The 8,028-nt window shown below is 41.6% G+C and overlaps 1 long non-coding RNA gene across 1 annotated transcript; it reads right to left on the bottom strand.

Annotated features, from left to right (window-relative positions):
• Nucleotides 1-823: 823 nt before the first annotated feature.
• Nucleotides 824-3,255, bottom strand: LOC114050237. Its single transcript, XR_003569954.1, has 3 exons — nt 3,212-3,255; nt 2,429-2,550; nt 824-1,175 (listed from the first exon to the last, which is right to left on the bottom strand). It is a non-coding gene; the product is annotated as an uncharacterized LOC114050237 (long non-coding RNA).
• Nucleotides 3,256-8,028: the final 4,773 nt, after the last annotated feature.

Genomic DNA, 8,028 nt, shown 5'->3' with positions numbered 1-8,028 from the left:
ATTTCTACTGCCTACTTCCTAAAGTTGAGGAAATATTGAGCAAGTAAATCTTTGAGAACTCCTCCATTTTCATTCTCCCAGCAAGCACGTATATAGTGTTTCAAGGTTTGCAAAGTGCTTTATATGTGTTAACTTATTTTGTCCTCACAACAACATTGGAAGATAGGTGCTATTATTATCCCCATTTTATAGATGAAGAATCTGAGAGTTTAGGTGACTTGTTTAGGGTACACCAGGAGGAAGTGTCTGAAGCAAGATCCAAACTCAGGTCTTTTTGATTCTCAGTCTTTCACTCTATCTCCTGTGCCACCTAGCTGACTTTTCTTAGAAAGAAGAAACACAGTCATCGTGGTGTTGCTTCTTCTCAATATTACTCTGTGATGTAATGCCTTGAGAGCCAAGATATTCCAGTTCCAGTTGCTACTATGCCACTCAATATCTGTATGACCTCAAGGAAGTCACTAAGTTTCATAAGCCTCAAAGTCCTCGCATGTTGAAGTATCTGGGCAAACCATTGTCAAGAGAAGAATTACAAACTATTAAAAACCAGATGAATGTACCAAGTCACTAATAACAAGAGAAATGAACATCAAAATAATCTTGAATTATTCACCTTACACCTAGTAAACTGACAAAGATGGCAAAAGATGGGAATATTCAATAATTTTTGAAGGAGTTGTGGGAAGCTAGGCATGCTAGTGCGTTGCTGATGGAGCTATGGATTAGTACAGCCATTCTGGAAAACAATTTGGAATTCTTCAGAGAAAGTGGCTAAAATGTTCATACACCTTGAAATAAATGTTCTCTAATGGCCCCCTCCAGCTCAAATATTCCATGAATCTCCTTTGTCTTGTACCTAAGAGCCCCGTTGAGTAATCATGACTAGATGCAATGCTACTTATGAGTGGCTTCAATCCAGAGACTGGATTTAGGGTTCACAACAATTTAACACCTTGCAAGTTCTTATCTCACCTGAATCAGTGGCAACCGTACCAATCATTTTGTGGCTTTTCTGTGTACCTTCAGGAATCGTGGTGTTATCAGACATAATAGAATTAAAATGATGGCAGTCCTCTGAATTTCTGTAATACCTGCAGGAGTCCTCTATCTGGCTTCCCAAGTCTTCTCTGAGGTGAGCATCATCAGAAATCCTTCTCCACATTTCACAGATGAAACTAAGTCACAGGAACATTAAGTGAATAAATGTTTGCTAAATTCAATGAAATTTATTTGCTAGAGATCACACAGTGTTTCAGGGGTAAAACCACAATGAGGAACCAGGCTCCCTAACTCCCAAATCTAGTACTACTTCCAGGAATGTCACAGCTTTGGCATAATATAGCAGAAATAGTCATGGATTTAGAGTCAGAGAACCAAAATTCAAATTCCATCTTGTCTCCTTTCTATTTGTTCAACTTTGGGAAAAGTCATTTCCCCTCTTCAGATCTCATTATCCTTATATGTAAAATGAAGAGACTGGATTAGATGATAGCCAATATCTTTCCAGTTATAAATCAGTGATCTTTTATGCAAAGAACAGATACCATTCCAGAGGATCACTGTTAAAGAATTGGTTGGCTCCTGACCAGAACATGATGGACTCATGACGCAGAATGAGACATATGTTTTTGGACATGGCCAATGTGGGAATTTATTTTGCGGGACTGTGAATATTTGTGATGAGGGTTTGATTTTCTTTCCTTTTTCTTCTCATTTGGGGGAAGAGAGAGGGAGGGAAAAAAATCCTTGTTGATCAATAAATTAGTGATTTTATAATTATAAAGGTAGGGCTCATCTTCCCCAAGTAGTTGCTTCCCCCACCTGCCCCTTCCCCAGCATGCCAATTGGAAAGGATGAAATATGTGAAATATGAATAAACTTCAGAATAGGGGTGCTAAAGCTTTGTGCCTGTTCCCTGCTCTAAGCCCTAAGAGCCACTTAGGATGAAAGGATACAATTTCTGTGGCTTCAGTTTCAAGTTACTCCTTCTCCTGTCTCTTCTACTCCCCCTCCCCTTTTATCCGTACTTCCCCCAAACTATAAATTCCTCTCTCCTTGATTTACAGCTGTTTCTCCTGAGGCTGCATTCTTCTCCCCTTTGGTAGGTATCACATTTATTGTTCGTCCTGAGGGTGCTTCCAGGAGAAGACAGGTGCCACTTTCATGCATAGGTTTAGCCAATGGCAGCTGGCCCCTCTCCTGCCTCCCCTGGTAGGTATTCACCCAAGTGCTAAGCAGATGATGACAGAAGATGCTGAAGGCCTAAACCAGCAGCCCAACCCAGGCTCCTCCCTTTCCCTCCCCATGCTCACCCTCCCGTAAGCACTGGAGGGATTTAAGGGGTAAGAAAACTCCAGGTAATTCTAGCCACAGTCTCAGCCTCCCGGCCTTGACCCCCTCTCTGGAATCCCTGGGTGGGGAAGCTCACCAGCTTAACTCTCCTCTTTGGTGTTTGTTGGAAGGATCCAGCAAATCCTTTTGTTTGTTTGTTCCTTTTTCCTCTGGTATTTGTGCGTTTCATTTTCTATGAAGCCGGGCTTCATTTGGCAGCTGGGGAAAAAGAATCAAGCTGTGACTGGCAACATCCCTCCCCAAGCCTGGGAGGCTGCTTGGACAAGCTTGGTCTTAAAAAAACTGAAATCTCCCTGACGCCCCACTAAGAATACAAACAAGGCTGGTCTGACTCACTCAGGCCTCTCTCCCTTCCACAGACGGGCTAACCTCTGAGTATAATTAGAGACGCATTACAGTTAAAAAAATGGCGGGGCAGGCCTTAGGATGACATATGTAGCTGCTAAACTCTGGTTGATCCTTGCTTTTCTAAACAGCTTTCCTTCACCTATCTAGACTTTCCATCTCCTCTTGTCCCTTGCCTTTACTCAAAGAAATACGGTACAGATTCTGTACTACCACTGCCCCCCACTACTACCACCAACCCTCCCACATGCTTCCCAATGGAGGACAAGCTTTCCAAATGAAGGAATGGAAGAGAAAATTCTGTTTCCCTAAGCACTGCTTCATATAGGCCTCGGCTGACTAACCCGTGTAAGGCTTAAGCTGGGGCAAGAGTGAGTGAGGTTCGCTAACCAATATACACACCAAGCCACCCCTTTGCCAGTGCCTTCCAAGCCTTGTCCATGGATCCAGGTCTCTCTCTGTGGAAATGATAATTAGAAAAGGTTTCAGTGAATGTCTACGTCTCCCTGCTTACCAGTCACAGCCTTCTCTCTCAGAACCCCTGCATCCTGGGCCAGCTAGGGGTATAGCTGATGAGGAGGAGCCCTGAGAGACTCAGTGGTTGGCCCCTTTCTTCAGGGAGGGCCTGGCTACTTTTTCATCCCAGAACAAACACATTTTTGATCTATGAGGCTACTTTCTCTCCATGAAAGGATGTGTCTCCCAAGTGACCTCTTCCTTGGTAGTTGGAGGGAAAATGTGATAAAAGGCAGAAGCCGTGTCTTGTGAAGATAATTCATATGTTGGCCAATAGCTGGAATAAAGTATCTGGGAACCCAGTGCAGTCTCCAAACAACTCCGCATTAAAGGCATCTGGGTTTAATAAAACTAATAAATCAAACACTGTTAGGCGGCACCTCCTGGCTGTGTTCTAGGTCTATAATTGGTGCTCGTGGAAAAGAAAAGCATAAGAATCATGGAGTCAGCAGAGATGCCACTAACCTCTGATGAGCTGATTGGGCTCTCACACAAGGGCTCTGTCCTTGAATTGTTTGGACAGGAAGCTTATCTAAAGTACAGCCCCTTGCTTTTTTAAAAAGACCAGGTCAGGTCGCCTTTTTCCAAAAACAAATAAGAATGCTTTGCTCTCCACAGAGAATCCCAAAGACCAGAGAGTAGGACTCAAGAGGAAGTGATCCAGGAGCTTGGTTATTTAGCCTAGAGGAACAGAGAATGTGGAAAGGCTTTTAATGGTCTTTAGGCCTATCACAGATTATAATACGTTAAAAAAAAAAAAAAAGAGTAAGAATAGTTAGTTTTCTCCCGGGGAGGAGCAAAGGGAAAGGGAAGTGTAATAGAATGTACGCTCCTGGATACTTCTGGTCTTTCTATCCTCAGCATCTAGCAAACAATAATTCCATTATAAGTGCTTGTTGAGTGACTGATTGACTACAGATTGCTAGGCATAACATATGTGATCAAGAAAGTTTGTGGAATTATCTTCTATGGTGGAATTGCAAAAAAAGCTGTCCTTCTGTCTAGGATGATTCAGTTGCAATACTCCAGGGAGGTAAGGCAAAGGACTGAGTGACCCTCTTAGATCCCTTCTAGTATCAAAAATGGATGACCCAAAGCTTGGGGGTGAGTCCAAGCAATGTGTCTAGGTCCTAGCATAGGGCCTTCCACATAGTAGGTGCTTAATAAATATTTGTTGAATTGAATTCACTTTAAAAATAGAAAAACAAAGCCAAGCTCTCAATAAAGATTGAACCTGAGTCTCATAAGAGACCCAGTCCCTACAGAAAAGAGTGTCAAGTGACATCTTTAGCCTTTTGGAACAGCTTATATGACCTGAGGTTAGGACCAGGAATGGACAGAATCCTGAATCTCAGAGTTGCAAAGTCTCCTCCAGTTCAACCTATACCAGAATTCTCAACAAGTGGTCATCTAGGCTTGGCTTAAGTCCTTCAAGGGAGTGGAAAGCCATTTCCTCAAGAGGCATCCTGTTCCACTCTTGGGGAGCTCTAATTCTTCCATTTTTCTACATTAAATGGAGCCAAAATACAACCATCTACAACTTCTGCCCAATCTCCTAGTTCTTCCCTTTTGGGCCTTACATAATAAATCTATCCCTCTTCTACAAGACAGCACATCAAATACTTGAATATACCCATCAAATCTTTCCTAAAACTCATTTCCAAACTCAACTTCATCTGATGCTTATAGACGATGATTTTGAGGCCCTTCATGAACCTGACTCCAGTGTTCTGGATGCCCTGCAGCTTAACAGTGTCCTTCCTGAAATACAGAAACAGCTATATATAGCCCTCTCCTTATAGGAAGCAGGCCCTCTTTAGGATGAGGAACCAGAGAGCAATGAATGTTTGGTGAATCACTTCTTAATTCCCTGACTCATCTTGGAAACCCCTCCACACCAAGGTGAGGAAGCATTTGAGACAGACAGCTGTTGAACATTCAATACAATGAGTTCACCGATCTTGGGTGTAGAGACTAACAATTAGCATTGATTCCAAGAGAAACAATTATATTGTGCTTTACCCCCCCCCCGCATTTCACTTCATCTGCTCCTGAATAAAGAGAATAATCTCTAGTCATTTTGCAGCAAGATGGTATACTCCTGGGTATCTGGGAGATTGTACCTGTCTCTAGAAGGTCAACAGCAACAATAAAAAAAACTCACATTTATATAGCGATTTACAGTTGATACGTTTTCTTTACAACCCTGTGAAGTAGGTAGTGCCATCATTATTGTTTCCCATTTCACAGATGACAAAACTGAGGATCATAGAGCTAAAGTGACTTGTCCATCCATGGCCACACGGCTAATATGTAGTGGATCCAGAACTCAAATCTAAGTCAAATTTACTTTTCTTTTCTTTTTTTCTTTGAGGCAATTGGGGTTAAGTGGCTTGCCCAGGGTGACACAGCTAGTGAGTATCTGAGGCTGGATTTGAACTCAGATCCTCCTGACTTCAGGACCCGTACTCTACACACTGCGTCCTCTAGCTGCCCTCCAAATTTACTTTCCGTTAATAATACGAGATATAAGCTTTGCTTCTTTTTTCAATCTGTGTAGCAAAGACAGAGTAGGTAGGGAAAGAATGGACTGCCGTTTAAAGAAAATGCTAAGTATTTGTGGATGGATATAGTTTATATACATGGCTTAGTATAACATAATAACATGGCCTTATACTTTTTATGTTTTTTAAATTTTTTATGTTTTGTTTATTGAGCAAGAAGCTCGGGCAATCCACATGCCATTTATATATTCTCACAACATCCCTGCAAAAAAAAAAAAAAGTGTTCTGATTTCTAAAACAGTCACAACAGTCTAGCACTTTAAAAAGACAAAGGTGGTACTTTAGATAAACTCCCCAAGTCACCAAACAAACAAACAAAAATAACTCTTTAGGCTAGACGAAACTACATTTATAATTTTGCCCTGTAGATTGGAGGCCAAGATACCGTAAATCTGTGGAGGGAAGCCCTGAGTGGAGTTTCCAAGAGGCTTCTCCTGGTTCCTTCAGTTAACACTCTTGCTCCTTGCCACCCATACCCCTGAGGAAATCACACCTTATTTCTTTTAAAGAGATTTTATCTTTACTTAACTGTATATGTTGTACCTACAATAGAATGTGGATTCCTTGAGGGCAGGGATCATTTCATTTTTGTACTTGCATCTCCAGCACCCAGCACAGAGCCTGGTGCATAGTGGACACTTAATGGATACCTCTTAAATTGAATTGAATTGAATTTTCTTGGGTTGAGGCTATGGTTCTGTCTGCAACAGAAAAGACTGAAAGGCAATTTTCTCTCCCAGTTGGCTTCAAAACCTGTACTGTTGAACACTGCAGCAACAGAGAAGATAAACCAAGCCAAACTGGCGATTTTCATCACTGATGGACATTTAGAGAGCAGAGAGCAGCGTAACGGGTCAGGGTTACAAAAACCCAGGGTGAAAAAGACATAGTTGTTATTGTCAAGGAGTTTACGATCCAGTTGGCCAGACTGGATGCATGCATTAGAAAGTAAATAACCATATAGGGATGTATATGGTGAGTCTATATGCATGTTATAATAAGTGAGCAAACAATAAATGTTAAGAGCTCAGAGAAGGGAAAAATCACTGTGGCTTCAGGAAATCCTGTATTTCACAAAGGAAGTAGGACTTGATTGGGACTCAAAGGCTTAGATAAATGAAGAAAAAGTAAATGGGTGTTCTTGACAATTACCAGCTAGGTGGCACAGTGGATAGAGCACCAGGCCTGGAATCAGGAAGACTCATTTTCCTGACATCAAATCTGGCCTCAGACACTTACCAGTTGTGTGACCCTGGGCAAGTTACTTAACTCTTTTTGCCTCAGTTTCCTCATCTGTAAAATGAGCTTTGCCAAGAAAACCCCAAAATGGGGTCACAGAGTCAGACACAACTGAAAAATGACTGAACAACAAAAAACACATGTATGTTGCATTTTAAGGGCTAAAAAGAGCTTTCTTCCCAACAATTCCGTAAAGAAGGTAGCATGAAGATTTTTGGTGCTGATTTTACAGATAAGGTTCAAATATAAACTCACAACTAGCAAGTGTGAGAGCCAGGATTCCAATGGAAGTCTCCTGACTCTCAGTTCTTTCCACTATAGTATGGACAAAGGCAAAGAGGTGGAAAAACTGTAATAATAACTGATATTTCTACAGATTGAAGACTTATAGAATACTCTGTCTACATCCAAAATGTAACCTGCAGGCCCCATGTGGCCAGCGAGACCCCCAAGTGTGGCTCAAATCAGATTAAAATGTAGCTCTTATCTGATTTTAACGTGTTGATATGTTAATAAAAAAAAGAAATGTGTAAATATGTGTGGTTTTCTAGGTTGATAGATGGCTCTGCAGGGATCCTTAGTAGGATTCAGTGGCCCTCATTTCTATTTGAATTTGATGCCACTGGTCTACATGTCTCATTTGATCATCACACTAACCTTTTGAAGTTGGTGTGACAAGTGGCAATATCCCTGCTTTATAGGTGATGAAATTGAAGTTAACAGTTAAGTTGGATGACTGGCCCATAATCACAGAGCAATAGCTCTGTCACAGAGAGCCTTCAAAGCCATGGCTTTCCTAACTCTGAATCTGGCACTATTCACACCCTACTAGGAGGGAAGTGAATGAATCCGTTTGGCTGGAGCAGAGTCCAGAGAGGGGAACAGGAGGAGTTCAGACTTCAGAGATAGATCAGAAGCCAACAGTTGCCCTACATATTTGCCTTAGCACCAGGAAAACTCTCCCCAAGCAGTAGATTATAGTAATAACCAAGGCTTACACATCATCAGATTC

This window comes from Vombatus ursinus, unplaced genomic scaffold (assembly GCF_900497805.2).
Source record: "Vombatus ursinus unplaced genomic scaffold, bare-nosed wombat genome assembly UNPS02014798.1, whole genome shotgun sequence".
In the NCBI taxonomy this organism is placed as follows: Eukaryota; Metazoa; Chordata; class Mammalia; order Diprotodontia; family Vombatidae; genus Vombatus; species Vombatus ursinus.
Note: the sequence above shows the minus strand (reverse complement) of the source record. Positions and strands in the feature narration are given on the sequence as shown.